At 42.4% G+C, this 20424-nt stretch overlaps 1 protein-coding gene across 4 annotated transcripts in view; it reads left to right on the forward strand.

The window, feature by feature from the left end:
- The window catches only part of LOC135320456 (neuroligin-4, X-linked), a 303270-nt gene that overhangs the window by 72165 nt on the left and 210681 nt on the right, over window positions 1-20424 (forward strand). The window lies entirely within an intron of this gene.

The following is a 20424-nucleotide window of genomic DNA, read 5'->3' on the forward strand; positions in this document are numbered from 1 at the left end:
AATTAAAATGCTTTATAAAGGCTAACCGGACTGAAGGGGTGCCACAGTGATACCCCGTTTCTTATTTGCATATGCTGTTTTTATGCAAGGAGAAAGAAAAGCGTAGAACGAAATCTTCCTTGAGTTTAAAAGAGTCCTTCAGAGGAATCATATCCATCACTACTACTGACTATAGGAAGTGAAGTGCATCCTTGTCCTTCGTAACTTCTATGGCGGTATTTCTTTCTTTCTTTCTTTCTTTTCTTTCTTTTCTTTCTTTTCTTTCTTTCTTTCTTTCTTTCTTTCTTTCTTTCTTTCTTTCTTCCTTCCTTTCTTTCTTTCTTCCTTTCTTCCTTCCTTCCTTCCTTCCTTCCTTTCTTTCTTTTCTTTCTTTCTTTCTTTCTTTCTTTCTTTCTTTCTTTCTTTCTTTCTTTCTTTCTTTCTTTCTTTCTTTCTTTCTTTCTTTCCTTTCTTCCTTTCTTTCCTTTCTTTCTTTCTTTCTTTCTTTCTTTCTTTCCTTCTTTCTTTCTTTCCTTTCTTTCCTTCTTTCTTTCTTTCCTTCTTTCCTTCTTTCCTTCCTTCTTTCCTTCTTTCCTTCTTTCTTTCTTTCTTTCTTTCTTTCTTTCTTTCTTTCTTTCTTTCCTTTCTTTCCTTTCTTTCCTTTCTTTCCTTTCTTTCCTTTCTTTCCTTCCTTCCTTCCTTCCTTCCTTTCTTCCTTTCTTCCTTTCTTCCTTTCTTTCGAAAAGTTTCTCCATGTAATTTGGCTGCAAGTCTGCCATCAACCGTCACATTATTCAGTGATCTCCAAAGTGTGTCTGCCGTACCGTTCCTCCTCTGTGGGGAGGCTGAAAGGTGGTCTGAGTGCCTTTCATGAGAAGCCAGGCTGGAGTGTCTGTTAGGGAGATGACAAAAAAACCCGAGGGAAAGAAATGACAGGACCGAACTCCGTTTCATCATAGCTTCTGGCACGTGGCCTCTGTCGTCACGACGACAGGTCACACAGTTACCCGTCGCGGTCTGCGTGGGATTGGAGGAGTTAACCTGGCGTTTGGACACAGCACATCCATGCTGGGCGCTGGGCTGCGTGGTGCTGATGTGAGATTGTGTGTGGGTGTCCCCGCCCCAAAACCAATCAGAGTTCTCACTGCAGGAGCCACCTGGGTCTCCATCTTCCTCCTAATGAGCCATTCAAATAGAGGAATGTAAAGAAAGAAAGACAGAGACGGGGAAAGAAAACAGAACAGGGTACAGGATTAAACTTGCTTTCAGAATACATTTTGTCATGCTGGCGTCTGGGACCCGGTGACTTGATTGCGTTAAGCTTTCGAACGAGGAATTCACTTCAGATGGAATGCCTTCTTGGGAGAGGTGGGACCCAAGTGGATTATCCATGAAGAAACAGCAAGTGTCCCCTTTTTTTTGAATTTTTATTTTTTTTTATTTGAAATATAGTCAGTTACATTGTGTCAGTTTCTGGTGTACAACACAGGGTCCCAATCTTGCATATACATACATATATTCATTTTCATATTCTTTTTCGTTGTGAGATATTGAATAGAGTTCCCTGTGCTCTACAGAAGAAACTTTTTTTTTTAAACATTTTTATGTATAGTGGCTAACATTTGCAAATCTCAAACTCCCAAGTGTATCGCTTCTCACGCCCTTTCCCCCCGGCCACCATGAGATTGTTTACTAAGAAAGTGTCCTTGAATCCAGACTCACTGATGTGCAGTTGTGTGGACTGGAACCATAAACAATTTGGCCCTTTCTTTGTGCTTCCGTATGGAATAGGAATTTGGGAATAGAAACATGTGACAAATGCTGCCTAATAGAAAAGCAGTCTAAATTTAAAAATAAATTCAGTGCAACATGTTTACTCTCTGGGGTTTTTAGGGCACTGTTTTTTAATTGAAGTATATATGATTTACAATGTCGTGTTAGTTTCTGGTGCACAGCATAGTGATTCAGTTATACATACAAATATATATATATATATATTCCTTTTCATATTCTGTTTCCTTATAGTTTATTACAAGATATTGAATACAGTTCCCTGTACTGTACAGTAGATCCTTGTTATGTATCTATTTTGTATATAGTAGTGTGTATCTGTTAATCCTAAACTCCTAATTAATCCCTCCCTGCCACCCTTCCCTTTTGGTGACCATAAGTTTGTTTTTTATGTATGTAAGTCTATTTCTGGTTTGTAAATAAGTTCATTTGTATCATTTTTTTTTTTTTAGATTCCACGTATAATTGATATCATATGATATTTGTCTTTCTCTGTCTGACTCACTTCACTTAGTATGACAATGTCCAGGTCCATCCATGTTGCTGCAAAAGGCATTATTCCATTCTTTTTCATGGCTGAGTAGTATTCCATTGTATAAATATAACACAGCTTCTTTATCCAGTCGTCTGTCAGTGGACATTATCACAGGCAATACCTCGTACCATGCTGACAAGAGAATCAGAAATCTCATAGGGGCTGCATAGGTAAAAATCGATCTCACTGCAATATGTAACTAATGGAATTTTGCTGGTGAGAGAAGCTACATGCCTGCACGTTTGCAGAAACAAAACATACATATATTGTGAAATGATGACTGCAAGAGGTTCACCCCACATCCGTCTTCTCATACAAGTATGATAAACATAAAGGAAGCAAAACAGATTTTTTTTTTTCCTGTGGTGAGAACTCTTAGGATTTACTGTCTTGACAACTTGCCCATATCTCGTAGGGCAGTGGGAACTGTGATCATCTTATTGCATGTTATCCCCTAGTACTTATTTATCTTAGAGCTGGGAGTTGGTACCTTGGGGTCACCTCCATCCAATTCCCCAGCCCTCTACACCCCCCTACCTCTGGCTGCAACAAATCTGACCTCTTTTTTTCCTAGTTTGGTGGTTTTGTTTGTTTTTTTGTTTGTTTGTTTAGATTTCACGTGTAAGTAAATACACTGTTTGTCTTTTTCTGACTAATGTCACTTAGCATCATGCCCTAGAGGCCCATCCACACGGTCACAGATGGCAGGAATTTGCTTTTTTATGGCTGAGTAATATTCCATTGTGGATCCACCACAGCTCCTTTATCCATTCGGTGGACACTTAGGATGTTTCCATATCTCGGCTGTTGAGAATAATGCTTCTATGAACGTGGGGGTTCAGATCATCTTTTCTGTACCCTTTTGAATGCAAATGTGGTTCACTCCTTCAGCTCAGCTTGGAGGATTGGTCGAGAACGTGCCTGCCAGGCTTCCAGTGCCAGCTTGTCCCCTTACCAGTTGAGTAATGTGGGCACGGTACTCAGGTACTGTGTACCTCAGTTTCCTCGTGTGTAAGTAGAGGCATGCTGGGAGATAAAAGATAATTAATTCATAGAAAGTGCACATATATGTTGCACATATAACCACCAATAGTCTGATGTGAATGCAACATAATTCATAGTAGAAAACCGAACCAGAACTTTTCAGCTAAATTGCATGTGCATATTGGTGTTTTTTTTTAATATATATGTTATATAAAAATATTTGTATATATAATAAATATACAATAAATAAAATATATTTGTATATATAAATAAATATGTAATATATATAAAATATATTTGTATATGTAATAAAAAATTAAAAAGTTGCATGTCTATTATGTGCACATATATTGATAATATGTAAGTGCATATATAAATATATGCAAATAATATATAGATGCACACATAACTATATGCAAATATAAACGCACATATAGATATGCATATAAATCTCATACATAACTCATGTGCATTGTCCGTAACGTCACTACTTCCTGTGGTCCTGGAAGGGGTCAGCTTAAGAAATGAAGATAACAGTTAAGGGACCATCACTTCTGACGGTTCCTAGCGTGGCTTTCAGAAAAGGGAATGTTGAGGAATGGCTTTTTTGTTTGTTTGTTTTGGAAGAGCAGGGGATTATCTCGTTCTGCTTAATTCCTAAGGTTTGTCTTCTTCAGCCTGAGGTGTCAAATGGGTTTTTAGCCTCCTGTGTGATGTACAGAAATTAAGCATCAAGAGAGCATTAAAATTCATGCACTCTTTTTTTTTCTTTAACATGAGATAAAGGGAAACTAATTCCTTTCTCTTCTTGACAGTTGCAAATAGTTCAGTTGTCTGCAGAGAGTGGCAGAGTCCAGGCGAGGGACTAAAAGTTAAGTGGGTAGAGGCAGTGAGACCGACGCTTTATCCGACCAGCATCAGCCTGCAGCTCTGAGAAAATAGCAAAATAATGTCCATTTTCGTCTGTCAGTTGGACGTTTGATGTTGTGTGCATGTAGCTTGTAAGTGAAGATAATTTTGAAAGATGATTAAATAAACATCTCCCTGACTGGGATTAATTGAAAAGAATCCAGTATTTTGTGAACATGGTTGAGCAGGAGTGGATTCTCGATAACACGTGTCTGTCTGTGTTCCCAGCTTTTGAAAGGTTCACCCTTAGGGAAATAATCCTGTGGGGGGTTTAGAAATTGTACAGATTTGGAATAATACCATTTGGTTACGATGACTTAGACCTGTTTGGATAATTTAGAAAAACTGAGAATTTGCCCTTACACCTTGTCATCTTCCAGGATGTGAATTTTAACTGAATTGCATTTGCAATTCAGGATGCTTTTCCTCAATCAGAAAAAGTCCAAATGCCTTGGAATGTATTAAAAACCAACTTTGCTGTACGTGCAGATCATGAGCAATATTACCCCCAAAAAACTGTTCAAGATAGAAACTTCAGGTGCAGTTAGTCTGCCGGAATATTTGTCCGTTCCCAACAACGTGCTCATTATTTACTTGTGCAAGATCTTGCCCCCAGGACATGGAACAGCTTCATTTATTGCCAGAGATGCTGCTGGTTTGGACAGGGTGTTTATCTTCCACGTCCTCTTGGTCCAACCTTCAGCCTTTTCAATATTTAGTGACCTCGGTTACATAGTAATAGTATTACAGCTCCTCTGATTTTTTTTTTTTTTAAGGATTATAGTGATTTTTGGAGTAAGCTACTGTGTAAGAAACAACTATAAAATAAATTCCGTTGTTTGGTTCTCCTAACCCTGGCTGTTTCCAAAGGGAAATATTTCATATTTTCTCCTTGGTTCTGAATCCTTCTTCCGGGTGCAATAATGTCCAAACCGCAGGGGAGGCAAAGAGCAGCTGGGAATCGCGCAGCTGCGGGTCTGAGGACCACGGAGGGTGCGTGAGATGCAGGGAAGAGGCCGTCCAGGGGGAGGTCAGAGCTGCCCGTCACCCGGTGAACGCACAGGCACCGGCGCCGGCGGGGGCGCCTGAGCCAAGTGTGGTCCTTCATGTACAGACCCCTTGTTAACCGGAAATGAGGATCAGACACTGCGGTCTCTGTGTTAGCAATTCCGTCAAATATTGTGTACTTAGAGAAGTCTGTTTCCACACATTGGAAGCAGATGCAAAAACAAAATTGGGGACAAAAAACTTTCCTGTTAGATTTCACATGTCTGATTATCTCGGGGAAGGTGGGCATTGGTGTATAGTCTGTGCTGTGTGTGTGTGTGTATGTGTGTGTGTGTGTGTGTGTAGGAAACCCCAAGAGAGAAATATCCAGAATTCCCTTAAAATCTAATGTGTTCTGGTTTTCTGGAAAAATCCAAGGTGAAACGAACACGGAACTTAGTCTACTGCGCTTTCTTGTCCGAATTCCCAAGCACTCTGACGTCTCCCTTAGTCAGGACACCCTCTTGTCTGCTGGGAATGGGGCTGTGGGCACAACAGTCAGTTCTGCCCTGGTTGGGGGCGTGCGTTCCCATCGGAAAGGGAGGAACCCTGAACGTATTGAGGACCTTTTGTAGCGTGGTTTTCGACAAGATGGGAAAACCGTCCTTCCAAAACACTCCTGTCCCTTTCCTTCACACTGATGCTTTGAGCTGTGTTCTGCTCCATCAGCTTTATGACAAGACACAATCCATCATTCCATTAAAAACTGGACCGAGGTTCACCTGACACCCATCTGCCTGCTACGCATTCCTGTAGTTCTGGCTCAAGCCAGATAACCTATTGACCTCTGGATCCCAGCTCTGATTCTCTGTGTATTTTCCTCTCTCCTCCATTCTTTATTCTCTTGAGAGCTCTTTTCAGCTGATGTATTTAAAAATCGTTGATCAACAAGTTGCTGTTTGCAGTTACCTTGTGCAAAGCTTTGGGCAAGTCCAAGGGGTAATGGAAAGAGACGTGAGCCCTTTGATGGAAAAGGACAAAGCGACCCCAGCAAAGCTCAAGTTTTCGAAAGGGGTCAGTGTGCACATCAGATTCAAGCAGGGAGTCCTTTCAGCTTTCAGGGGAAAAAAGGGAAAGAATCTGAAAGTTGGTGTTCTCCATTGGCAACCCATGATGGAAAGCTTTCTGCCCATCTTTTTTTTTTTTTTAGTTATTTTATTTTGAGGGGGGGATGGAGGAGGTAATTGGATTTATTTATTTTTACAGGGGATACTGGGGATTGAACCCAGGACCTTGTGCATGCTAAGCATGCGCTCTACCACTGAGCTGTACCCTCCCCGTCTCCACCCATCTTGAGATGAGTTTCCAAGACAATACTCCTACGTTGTGTGGTGAAGATGTGCTTTCTCGGTTCTCTGAAACTCAGCTTGTCTGTTGCGCCTCCAAATGGACCAAGACAAAACGGGGAAGGAGGAAAGAGATAAAACCATGCCAGAACTATAGGAAGGTGCATTGACGGTATAATTTGTCATGCAAGGTCCTCACTTAGGTATTCTTTGCATTGTTATATTTTTGACGTTGGAGGATTCGTAAATACAATTCCAACCAAAGGAATGCTAATGCAGAGGTTTCCTCTCAACAGATGATGTACTAAGGTTAAATCAAAGAACTCACGGTTCCTCTCTTATCAAATTCAAATGTACTTAATTGCCTGGAATTTTAAAAAATACATGAAAAGTCTGACTGCTCCCCCCAGTTTTTATGCCATGAAATTCTCTCAGAACTCTCTATTTTATAACATGTGCATCCAGATAACTAATCGGATATCACTATAATATTAATTTTGTGTGTTTTAAAAAACAGATTTAAAAATAGAGTCATAAACCTTAAAAACTGTTTCTACTCTAGGAAAATTAGACTGATAAAAGCATACAAGCTTAGAGTAGATATTTCCTTTTGAGTTTTGAAGGATCCGGTAATAATGAGGTCAGATTCCACGAAAGCGCGCTGTACAAGGATGTTTGCATTTCATGCGTTTTTTTTTTTTCTCAAAGAAAGGGACTTTGGTAGGTTGACTATCATACTGTGCAATCACCATATTACCTGGGGGTAAGAGATGAACTCAGCTAAGACTTCAGTCACACAATTCTAAGATCTTCCATGTTGAAGGAGCTTGAGGGGCTGTTTCACCCAAACTCTTTCCCAATGCGGTATTTCCATCTTCATCAACCCTCTGAAGCCCTAAGCAGAGATGAAATGGCCCCCTCTGTGTCCCCAGAGTCTCACTCTGATCACCATTTTACAAGTCTGCGCCCCTGGCCGACTGTGCACCCTTTGAAAGCAGGGTGCATTTGTGCATTTCATGAATGCATCGTCTGCTTGAATGCATGAAGCAAATGAATGCGTGGACAGTCCCCGGGCACGCAGCCGTCTTTGAACCTGGCCAATAAAGACATTTGCAGCTTTGTAAGGGAGTCCCTTTCACTGTTTGAAAGGACCGGCAATCCATACATGGGAAATCTCTTACCCACTGAGCCAAAAAGCACTTTTGAATGGATTCCTGCCTCGCCCAGCCTATTGCTCTGGAAATCTTTGAAGACAAGAAATTTTGTTTCTTCCACAGACGTATTTTGCAGGCTCAATTTCCTCCTGCACATGGCTTCAAGACCCTCTCCTCCTCCTCTGTAGCCTGCTGTGGGTAGGCTCTCAGCCGATTATCTTATTTTTATGTGGCTGTCCTGGTAGCAACAGTCATTGCTGATGTCAGCCAGTAGGCATGCGTTTGTTCTCATTCATCACAATATGCATTGTAAACACTCAGAGTTTATGTTACGGTTTTTTCCCCCCTTTTTGGCGAACGCCTTCAGCTCTTGGCTTACGTATATTGAACCTGAAACCACATGTTTTCATAATGTTTTAGAAGTCACATCATATTTTACAGTATGAGTTAGAAACTCAAGGGAAATATGATCCCTCTGCTTTTTACTGCAAGCTGTCCTCATACACCAGGGCAAAGCAGCTTGCAGCTGTGGCTCAGGTGCCCCCCGGGACGTCGCCTGCACGACAATTACCAGTCGCAGCGTGGCCAGAATCTGTTGGCTGCACGTTTCCCCGAAATACCAGGCCCCTGAGGTGTTACGAAGGAAGGAAGCATAAAATTGGGACAGGACGGCCAAGACACTAATTGGTTTGTAGTTTTGAGAAGGCAGTGGGGTGCCTGGTTTTGAATGTGATCGACTGTAATTTGACTTAATGGAGGCGGAATCATTTCCAAGAAATTAATTAAAGTTCACAGGTTGCAAAAGAGTTGAGCTCCGCGTCGTAGAAGGCTTTTTCTAGACTTAGGGGAAAATGAGCTTTCTCCAGCGTTTTCTTCAAATTAAGATTCTGTAGTTGTTCTAACTTATTACTATTGTTTATTATTATTCTTACTACGGTCATGATTTAAATTAGAGAAGCTATGAGGAGGTACCATGAGGTGCTAGCTTGCAGGAATTTGGGGTCTGTGAGATACAAAATTGTTATTCTAAGACCACAGAATATCAGTTGGAATCTTTGAAAGACTTTTACAGACCATGCCATGGGGATTAAATCCTTCAAATTTTTCTCTTGTCACAGGTTCTGAGTTGACCTGTGTTAGGGGTTGAATTATGTGGCCCCCCCCAAAAAAGATGTGTTGAAGTTCTAGCCCCCAATACCTCTGAACGGCACCCAGTTTGGAAATAAGGCTTTTACAAATGTAATCAAGGTAACATGAGGTCACCCTGTACTAGCCAGGACCCTGAATCTATCCTACCCGGGGTCCTCAGAAGAAGAGACACAATATTTTTTTCAAAAATACCCCAACAATCCGATTTAAAAATGGGCGCAAGATCTGAATAGACATTTTTTTCAAAGAAGATGTGCGGGTGGCCAACAGGTGCACGAAGGGACGCGCGACATCATTAATCATCACACAAATGCAAGTGAGAGCTACAGTGAGATGCCGCTGCATGCCTGCTGGGGTGACTTGTCATCAAAAGGACAAGAAATCAAGTGTGAGCAAGGAAATGGCATGAAGGGACCCCTCGTGCACTGTTGGTGGGAGTGCAAATTGCTGCCGCCACTCTGGAAAACCAGTATGGAGGTCCCTCAAAAATATAAAATAAACGATCCTATGAGCCAGCGAGTCCACTTGTGGGTATTTATCTAAAGAAAACAAAAATACTAACTTAGAAAGGGATCTGCGCCCACATGTTCACTGCAGCGTTATTTACAACAGCCAATATATGGAAATAGTCTAAGTGTCCACTGAAGGATAAATGGATAAAGAAGGTGTGGTGTGTATATACATATACACATATACACATACATATAATGGAATGTTATTCAGCTGCAGGAAACGGAAGCCCCGCCATCTGCAACAACACGGATGGATCTCGAGGGAATTATGCTCAGTGAAATGAGTCAGAGAAACACAAATACTGTATGATTTCACTTATAAGTGGAATCTAAAAATGAAAACCAAAAACCAAAGAACCCCCAAGCTCATAGATACAGAAAATAGATTGACAGTTACCAGAGGTGGAGATCAGGAATAGGGGGAAAAATAAAAGAATCATATAAGTTTCACTTCTTTCATTTCTAGGACTCCATTAAAAAAAAAAATTGGGGAAGCCATATCTTCTCTGTGAAGAGAAGTGGATGTTTTCTTCAACATGTAAGAAAGAAACAAATATGAAGGAAAGTGGTCAAACAGGTCACCGAGAACACCTTGTCCTTCCTGTCTCTATTGGGCAGAAGGCTCTTGAAACTCAGACACGGAATCTTGGAATCTCAGCACAAGTGCTCCCACCTACACTGTTACCAGGCCATGAGTTTAATGTGTGTTGAATGCTTACAGCATAAGGAGGAGAAGGAGAAGATGACGAAAGCAGAGGTTCACAGGGAGAAGACCAGGTGGAGATGGAGGCAGAGACTGAAGACATGCATCTACAAGCCAGAGAACGCTGAGGATTGATGAAACACGCCAAAAACTCAGAGCTGAGAGAGAGAGACACGGAACCGAGTTTCCCTCAGAGCCTACAGGAGGAACCAGCTCTGTGGACTCCTTAATACTGGGGGTCTCTCTGCAGAGCAGGGAGACATTTAAACTCCTGTTGCTTGAAGCCACCCACTGTGGGGTCAGTTGATGCAATAGCGCTGGGAATCCTACGACAACCTGGATTGTAATGTTTTCTCTCTGCACCGTGGTTTCTGAAACCCTCCATCAGTGCCCACTGCTCTCTCCCTAAGGAAGCCCATCCGACAGTCTCCTGGTCTCCTGGCTGTCTTCTCTCCCTCTGCTCACTAGAGAATAAGGTCTTCTCGGCTTTGCAGCCCCTAAGACGGTGGTTTTCCAGCTGGAAGAGTCTGTGCATGAATGAGCTAGAAAATGAATGTAATATCCTTCTCCTGAAGTCTTGTTCCTGAGGAAGGACTGGCCATTCCTACACTTCTTTCTTTTTTTTGAGAATCCCCTTGAGTCCGTGCAGGAGGCCCAGCTGTTCCATCTGAATCCACATCTGGCAGGCCATGAAGATTCTCATTGTCTTTCCCTGGAAAATTCAGGGCACTGGCACCGCTAGTACTGGTGTAGGTGGTGTCCGGTCGACTGAGTCCAGCAAGGCCTCTGTGACCCTGGCATCCTGGTAGTCGTGCTCTTGTGGAATTCCGTCTACTTGAGTGCGGGCAGGACATGGCGCTTCCTTCTAACCAATGGGATGTGAACGGGTTGGGGGGGTGTCGCTTTCCATGGTTACATTGCATTGGCTTGGAACTTGTGTCTTCCAAGCAGGCGCTCTCTGTTGCCCTGGTGGTTTCCATGCTTTGTTGGAACAAACTTCCATGTTGGAAAGATTTCCATGAAAGCTGCCTTTGACGAAGAGCCAGCAAAGAACTGAGGCATTCAGGTCAACAGGCTACAAGGAACTGAATCCTACCAAGAACCAAGTGAGCTTGGGGTCCAATCTTGCCTGGTCAGATTTCAGAAGAGACCCCAGCTATGGCCGATGTCTTCACTGAAGCCTCATGGGAGATACTGAAGCAGAACCCAGTTAAGCTGTGCCTGGATCCCTGATACACAGAAACTATGATAAAATAAATACATTGTTGTGAGCCATTAGGCTGGTGGTAACTTGTTACGAAGCATTCAGTAACTAATGCAGTGTGATAATGTGATATGTAAAATTAATGAACTTCAAAAATTGGCCAAATTATAACTCCAGTCCTGCTTAGATATCATGTCTCTGGTTGGAGGGATATGTATTTTGAGACTCATGAATCTGTTTCTTACGTAGAAATGTTTTGATGGCCGGTGAAGTAAATTCAGCTTCAGTTCGCTTAAGGGGAAAAATGCATTCATGGGCTCAACGCACTGAGAGTTCTAGCCATGGACGTGGCTTCAGAAATGAGGTTCTCGGACCTGAATCATTACGTTTAGGAACCTGGCACGTTGGGGCCATCTTTTTATGTTGAGTTTCTTCTCAGAGTGGCTGTGTTCATGTGGTGGCAAAAATAAAAGGTCACCAGCATTTCCCTGTGACATCATCACTGAGCTCAGAGAAGCACGTTGGCCTGGAGATGATTTTTTTTTTTTAATTGGCCTGGTTTGGGTTACAGGCTAACTTTGAACCAGTTTCCGTATCTAGAGGGAAGAGTGCCTTGGATTGCCACGGCCTGGGTTAGGTACACATTTCTGGGTGGGGAGACGGATGGATGAGTCCACTAGGAACTAGCTTAGGGCAGATTCAGAAAAGGCAGTTCCCTGAAGGGAAATTGAATGCTAGGCAAGAGAAAACCACCGATGTCCATTGCCATCCCTCACATTAGGGATAGTAACCGGACAAGAAGGAATGGTGGGGCTTCATGGCACAAGAGGTGATCGTGGTAGAACCTTACCTAGACTATTATTTCTTTTTTGGCCAAAAGAAGAACCTAGTGATTTGAAAATGAGAAACCTTGCTTATGAGGTGTTACTCTTGTTTTGTAAGCATCTGGATGTCTCGGTGACATGTAGTGATAAAGTGACCGGCCACACCTAGCAGATCAGGAAATTTATACTGGGACATCATCCAGGAAGTGCCACATTGGGTATCCCACTCCAGAGGGAGTTCTGGGTCTGGAAGATGTCAGCTGATGGCAAACAGGAGTAACAGAGACTGTAACTCCAGATGGACAACTTGGCCTAATACGGGTGAGATGGTGTAGCTCAGGGCGTTACCTGCTGTGCCCACAATTTCTTTGAAGAGTTCCAGCTAAAGGGTTAGGGTTACTAAAGGATCAGCCCGTTTAGAGAGTTGATCTGGGGGAAGGGAAATTGCATTTGAACAACTTTCAGCCTAAGCCTTTAGCAGGGGGAAGGCGTGGGAAGAGTTGCGCTGAGGGGCACTGAGGGCTGGCAAGTTCCAGTGCTCCCCTTCTCTGTCGGGGGAGTCGGCAAGCACAGGAGGTCACAACTGGATGGCTTCTTTCTGCTCACTGGGCTTTTTCTGTGAGAGTTTGAGGTGGCCTTCGGTTTTGTGCAGCTCTGTAAATCCACGTGGCTTTACTTAATTGACTTTCTTTGGCTTGTTGGTTAAGATTTCCTGCTGGAAATGGGCCCTGACATGAACAAAAGCATGTTTCTTAGTTTTGTTTTTTTTTTTTTTCACTTGTGCTCATGCATTCAGGGACTACTTAGCTGGTTCTCATTGTCAGGCCACTTTGTTGAAAGCGGTCCCATCCCCTCTCTTGCAACCACATGGGGGAAGACTAACTGGAATCACCATTTGGTGCAGTCGATGCTATGATGCCGCACGTTGGGGAGATTCGGGGATACCTGGAGTGACGCAGGCTCCAGGCTCACGGGGTCAGAATACGCTAAGGAGAAATTTTAAGGGCAAATAATTGACCAAGTTGCTGTGGGAAGAGGTATTGCTGAGGGGAGAGTGAATCACAGGTTCAAGGATGGAGCCTGGAGGCTGATGTTAATATTGGTTCTCTTAGCTGAGCATCGTTTAAGAGACCAAGTGAGTGCATCTGAAATCTTTGCTCAGCCAAGCATCCAAAGTGCAGCCACTGGGGTCAGTTAATGGCATGGCAACGTGCTCCGATCATCGGCTGAGCTACAGAGACTATTGACCGATGTGTTCCTAGGAAAATTGAGAAGCCCCACAAGGACAAGTGTTGGACTAAAACAGGACCTCCCTTCCTTGTAGAGATGTGAAGCAGGAGTGAATGCTGTAACTCAGAGGCTGAATCCGTCTTGCTGCTCGTCTTGTGAAAAACGTTCCCAGGACACAGCCACGCCAATTCATTTGCCTGTTTTCAGTGGCTGCGCTCACACGACAGTGGCAGAGGTGAATGGCTGCAAAAGAGGCCACATGGCTTCAAAATCTAAACTGTGTATTATCTTGTCCTTGGTGGAAAAAGTCTGCCGACCCTTGATGTAAAAGGCTACCTTCATGAGGTCATTGGGGAATCTTTTCGTTAACACACACACATGAATGACGGAGTCCAGACTTACATGCTGCATAGCAATTGTTCCCAAACTGACCAGGAACTTGCTCATATGCACATTCCCAGGCTCCATCCAGGCCCCTCCCTGGCTCACTAATTTGGTGGATGGGCCCCAAGAATCAGCATTTTAATGACCCTGAAGGTGATGCTGACAAAGACCTTTTGTATAATATCATCATAAAAAGATGTGTTAATATATATTAATGATTGTCATATTATATGACTATATGGACCATAGATTTTGTGATATGACTAATTTTAGACCTGAAATATTTTTAAACCAAGTGTAAACAAATATTCCTTTTTGCCATTAGGGGGAAAAAATAGGAAAAATGATGAAATCATTAAAGAATCCATGATCCATAGAGCGTACACCCAGGGTGGCTTTTCAGAGTGACCTCCAAGGTGATCTAGTTATGAATTGGATCTGTTGGCGATTTCATTAATGGACAAACAACAAGGGATTATTAAACTGATCTTTAAAATCAAATCAGTTTAAACAAAACACTAACATCCCCGTGGCAAAATTCACAACCAACCCATAGATGAATAGAGATAGCAGTAGATTTTGAAGATGGTGTTGATACAAAAAAAGATGGTGATGATGGTGGTGATGATGGTGAAGACAGCAATGAAGAAGATGAAGATGATGATGGTTAACAGTGATGATGGTGGTGATGATGATGGTGGTGATGCTGATCATGATGATAATTTTGACAATACTGATAATGGTGTTGGTGTGGTCATAACAATGAAGATGATGATGGTGGTGATGATGGTGATGGTGGTCATAGTAGTGGTGGTGGTGGTGATGGTGGTGGTGGTGATAATTGTGGTGGTGGTGATAATTGTGATGGTGGTGATGATGCTGATGGTGATGATGGTGATGATAATGATGGTGGCGGTGATAATGGTGATGATGATGGTGATGATGATGGCAATGATGATGGTGGCGATGATGATGGTGGTGATGATGATGGTGGTGATGGTGATCATGATGATAATTTTGACGATACTGATAATGGTGTTGGTGTGGTCATAACAACGAAGATGATGATGGTGGTGATGGTGGTGGTGATAATGGTGGTGGTGATGATGGTGGTGATGATAACGGTGGTGATGATAACAATGGCAATGATGATGGTGGTGGTGATGATAGTGATGGTGGTGGTGATAATGTTAGCAATGATGGTGATGATAATGATTGTGGTGATGATGATGGTGTTGATGATAGTGATGATAGTGGTGGTGGTGATAATGGTGGTGATGGTGGTCATGGTGATGATGATGATGGTGGTGATGATGGAGAAGGTGATGATTGGGTGATGGTGGTGATGATGGTGGTGGTGATGATGGTATCAATGAAGATGATGATTTTGGTGATGATAACTGTTGTTCTGGTCATGGTGAAAATGACTGTGATGATGGTAACAACGATCATGATAGTGACAGAGGTGAGGATGTTGATGCTGATGGCGATGATCATGAGGATGATATTAAGTGGCATCCAGTGAGGGAGTTTTTATAGCACATGCATTGCACTAAAGCTTGGGAATCTTCTATCCATGAGTACACCTCATAGCACTCCAAAATACCATGTCACAAATGGGGAGAGTGAAGCCAGGAGTGCTTCATCCTTTATTTAAATCATGCAGTTTGTAAAAGGGAAAACCAGAATTCAGATCTAACTCTTTCTGACTCTGTGTCATTCTATTAAGAGTAATTAAATGTGATTTAATAAAAGAAAAAACCATTTCACCTATAGTGTTAGCAAAGGCTTAGTAAAACAATATTCAGTGCCAAGCAATGTGCATTCATGGTTTTTTTTAATTGAAGTACAGTTGATTTACAATCTTGTGTTTCAGATGCATAGCAAAGTGATTCAGTTCTATGTGTGTGTGTATACCCACATACATATATATGTATGTTTTTAGATTATTTTCCATTACAGATTATCAAAAGATACTGAATATAATTCCATGTGCCGTATGGTAGATCTAAATTGTTTATCTATTTTATATATAGTAGTTTGTATCTGTTAGTCCCATAGTCCTAATTTATCCCTCCTCTATTTATCCCTTTCTCCTTTAGTAATCATAAATTTGTTTTCTGTAGCTATCTGTTTCTGGTTTGTTTATAGATTCACTTGTATCATTTTTTAGATTCCACATATAAATGATATCATATAAGATTTGTCTTTCTCTGACTTAACTTCACTTCGTGTGATATTCTCCAGGTCCATCTATGTTGCAGGAAATGGCAATATTTCATTCTTTTTTGATGGCCGAGTAGTATTCCATTGTATAAATGTATATACACCACATATTGTTAAACCAGTTGTCTGTTGATGGGACACTTAGGTCACTTCCATGTTTTGGCTATTGTAAGTAGTGCAGCCGTGAATACTGGGGCGGGGGCATGTATCTTTTTAAATTAGAGTTTTTGTCTCTCTAGATATATGCCCAGGAGTGGGATTTTTGGATCATATGATAGATCTATCTTTAGGGTTTTTTTCTTTTCTTAAAAATTTGTCTTTCAGTTTTTTTAAGGAACGTCCATACTGTCCTCCACAGTGGCTGCACCAATTTACATTGTCACCAGCAGTGCAGGAGGGTTCACTTTTCTCCACATCTTCTCCAGCATCTATCATTTGTGGACTTTTTGATGATGGCCATTCTGACCGGTGTGAGGTGATACCTCATGGTAGTTTTGATTTGCATTTCTCTAGTAATTAGAGATGCTGAGCATTTTTTTCGTGGGCCTGTTGCTATCTGTATGTCTTCTTTAGAGAAATGTCTATTTAGGTCTTCTGCCCATTTTTTCTTAATTGGGTTGGTTTGTTTGTTTTTGATATTGAGTTTTATGAGCTATTTGTATATTTTGGATATTAACCCCTTGTCGGTTGCATCATTTACAAATATTTTCTCCCATTCTGTAGGTTGTCTTTTTTTGTTTGTTTGTTCGTTTGTTTTTTGATGGTTTTCTATGCTGTGTAAAAACTTTTAACTTTGGTTAGGTCCCATTTGTTTATTTTTGCTTTTGTTTATTTTGCCTTGGGAGACTGATCTAAGAAAATATTGCTACAATTTATGTCAGAGAATGTTTGGCCCGTGTTCTTTTGTAGGAGTTTTATGGTGCATGAGTGACTTTTCTTGGTAGATGTTTTTGTAAATAGAGACATGGAAAAGCATGGGGTTTTTGAAAAGTAACATAGCAGTATATATGAAAAGAATTTTTTAAAATGTGCATAACTTTTGAACAAATGGCTCAACCTCAAGCAAGCCATGTTAACAAAATAAGTTTTAAATTTGATCCTAGAGGTTTTGGGGGGCTAAGCATTTGCATTCATGATAGAGGAAATAAAAGAAATATAAGAACAGATGGGAGGTAAGTTAGGGTATATTAGTGGGATGAAGAGCTGTGTAGCCTGCATGCATTTACTGCATGCCTGCAAATAATGCCCAACGCTCAGGGGCAAGTTTGCTGTGACCAGCGTTGAGGGCAGAGAGCCTGCCTTGGTTTCTCCCTGTCGGACCACAGGGCGCCGCCTCTGCCTTCTGTAGTGTGGCTCTGTTTGCGGCCAGTCAGGGCCCTTCTGTGACGCTAGCCTGTCCAGTAACGGAGCATAACCATCTGATGCTCTCGCTGCTACTGGCAAATCCAGAAATTGGATTCTTTTATTTGAACGGCAGATGATGGATTGGAGGTGCGGGAAATGAGAGATGGTAGCTGGGGGCACACTCAGTCCTCCTTAAAACTCCTTGACCATGAGGGAACCAAGGCGCCGAGGTCTGTGTTCAGATCCTGCCCCAGGCTTTGGTGGTCGGGTGTCCTGTGACACCCCGTGGACAAATTCCCTACACGTTCCCTCATTTTCCCACCACCTCCGAGATCCTGTCAGACACGTGTAATCCTTCACTCAGTCGGTGATATATTGCCTCTAGGTTCGAAATGATTAGATTATTAAATAGTGTATGTCAGGCATGGACACGCAGCGTCAGGGGTGCACGCAGGGCTGGGATGCAGGGTTGCTGTGAGGATAGTGAGATTTTTAGTGGCACTACTCTTTCACAGTTTAGAGACGTCAGCATCGTCCATACCTGGGTCAACGTGTGGTGCACGTGAGATCTGACCGTACAAATATACATACCCCATTTTGTCTACAGCCCTCTGCACGGGGGCTGGATCACTAATGGAAGGCTTGGAATAGGAGCTTGACCTCACTCAACAACTTCTCTCTTTTTTTAAAAAAAAATTATTTTATTTTACTGGGGGGAGGGAGGTAATTAGGTTTGTACTTCCGTTATTTTTTTAGTGGAAGTCCTGGGGGTTGAACCCAGCACCTCGTGCATGCTAAGTGCATGCTCTGCCGCTGAGCCATACCCCTCCCCGCTTCACTCAGCAATTTCTGGAACACATGCTTGTCCATCATCTAATTCTTAATGTCACTTTATGGCACAACAGTGCACACCAGCGCCAAAGAGCCCTAGATGTGCAGAGCATATGGGTAGGTCTAATATTCTCAACAAGTCAGCGTTCCTCATGGATGAACACGCATGTTCCTAAAACGTTCGTGAAGTCAGAGCGTTTCTAATCTCTGTCGTTCACTGTTTCTCCCTCTGATGACGTTTGTGGACCTCAGCACTTCCGGCATCCTCCGTTGAGAGGGGCTGTCCCATGCAGGGTACACGTTCGGTGGTCTTCCTGGTCCCCACGTGCCGGAGGGCTGGGGAAACCCTGCAGGTCCAGAACGGTGTGACCGATGGGGACAAGGTCCTGCGGAGGCAGGTTGGAACCAAAGTGCAGCAGCTCTCCAACGGGACAGGGAGGCAGAGACAGAGCCCAGCAGGTGGTTTGCGTGTGTGAGCTCATTTATGCTGTTTGGGAATGATCTTGTTGACAGCCCGAGTCCCAGAAAGGAACGTTTTTTTAAGCAGTCAGATGACAAGCTGTGATTTGCATCTGGACATGAATTAGGCAGACTGCCCACTCTTTGTTCCCTTGCTGGGCTTGGCCCCAGCCGACATCTCAGTGGTGTAATTTGATTTATTCTGTAGAGAGGTAATCTGCCCCTACACTTCTCTTGGCCCGCTGCCTGAATTTCTGACCACTAAAGACATATTTGTTTCGATTGTGGCAGCTCATTTCCAAAGATCATCACGGAAGTGACAGGTCATCCTTCAAACAAGATGACCAGTGGGTTAGTTTATCTGACGATTAGCTTGACCCGGCTTGTTTATCAAGAAATGGAGCATTAAGAGGGGAGAGTGGGACAAGCTGGGTTATAAAATGGTGTCTACTGCTGTTGTCTGAAATAGGGGAGGGAGAGCAAGAATATAAGGAAGCATGACCTCAGTCCCTCAGGTAACAGTGTTGTTGTATTTTGCCATGCTGAAATGCCGCGAGAAACCTTCTCAAATGGAGCAAAGTAGCTACATTTAAGCATAAAAGCTACATTGAAAAATAAATGCAGCTACATTTAAAAATAAACGATGAATCCTTCATCCTTGGTAGAAGAAATAATCTATTTACAATTGCATGGACTCTGAAGCAGAATGTAGCAGTCGCCATGAGGAGGTGACAGACAGTTCCCCAAGGCCTTCTTCTGCAAGCCGTGATTACAGCCGGAAGAAAACATCAAGAAAGAAAGACTGTGGCCCTTTTACGTACAACCGGTACAGAAACACCCACATCGCAGCAGACTCTGAAGGCCACCACGCAGACGATTCTTCCACCACCATTAGTCCATGGGCCCTACCGTGGGATGGCTGATGCATTTTATATGTTCTTGATTAGATTCCAGAAGCGAACAATAAGGCCTAATTGATGAAAAACAGGCTGTAATTTTGTGCTTTTAATACCATGGCCCCTGGCCAACTACGGCCAAAGAGAAGCACGTCTGATTCGTTGCTTCACATTGGTTTCTCCCATCCTGCTGGAAAACAGAGATGATTTACAGTTTTAATATATTTTTCATGCACAATTAGCATCATTGTTGCCAGATTTACAGACAGAGCTGGGAGAGCGGAGTCGCGCTGATTTATTAGGACTGCGGGAGACAGAATTAATGCCACCAGCCACAGAGTTGAATGAGACCAGGCTGAAGCACAAAATCATAGAAACGCAAAGAAAGCTTGGTTTCAAAAGCATGTCAGCTTTAGGTAAGCATCTGGCTTCAGTGGACACTCTTCTTTTTTTTTTTTTAACAGCAACAATAACGTATTCACAGTGAGGACTCTGGTCCGTTTGAGAAGGTTTCTTGTGGCATTTCGGTATGGCAAAAATAAGACAACACTGTTAAATGAGGGACCGAGGCAAAATCCAGTTACAAGGTGAACATTTCTAGAACGAAATACATAGGGGATATTTTAAGAACCTCTTATCACAATTGCTATAGAAATTGAAAGCCATGCATTCAACAACAGCCACATGGGTTTTTTAAAAAATTGAAGTGGAGCTGATTTACAACAGCGTGTTAGCTTCAGGTGTACAGCAAAGTGATTCAGCTGTACGTGTATATATTTTTCTACATTCATCTCCCTTTATAGGTTATTACAAGATATTGAATATAGTTCCCAGAGCTCTACAGTAAATCATTGTTCCTTATCTATTTTATGTATAGTAGTTTTATTTGTTAATCCTTTACCCCTCATTTATTCCTCCCCCTTTGGTAACCATAAATTTATCTTCTATGTCTGTGAGTCTGTTTCTGGTTTGGATAT

This window comes from Camelus dromedarius, chromosome Y (assembly GCF_036321535.1).
Source record: "Camelus dromedarius isolate mCamDro1 chromosome Y, mCamDro1.pat, whole genome shotgun sequence".
NCBI classification, from domain to species: Eukaryota; Metazoa; Chordata; class Mammalia; order Artiodactyla; family Camelidae; genus Camelus; species Camelus dromedarius.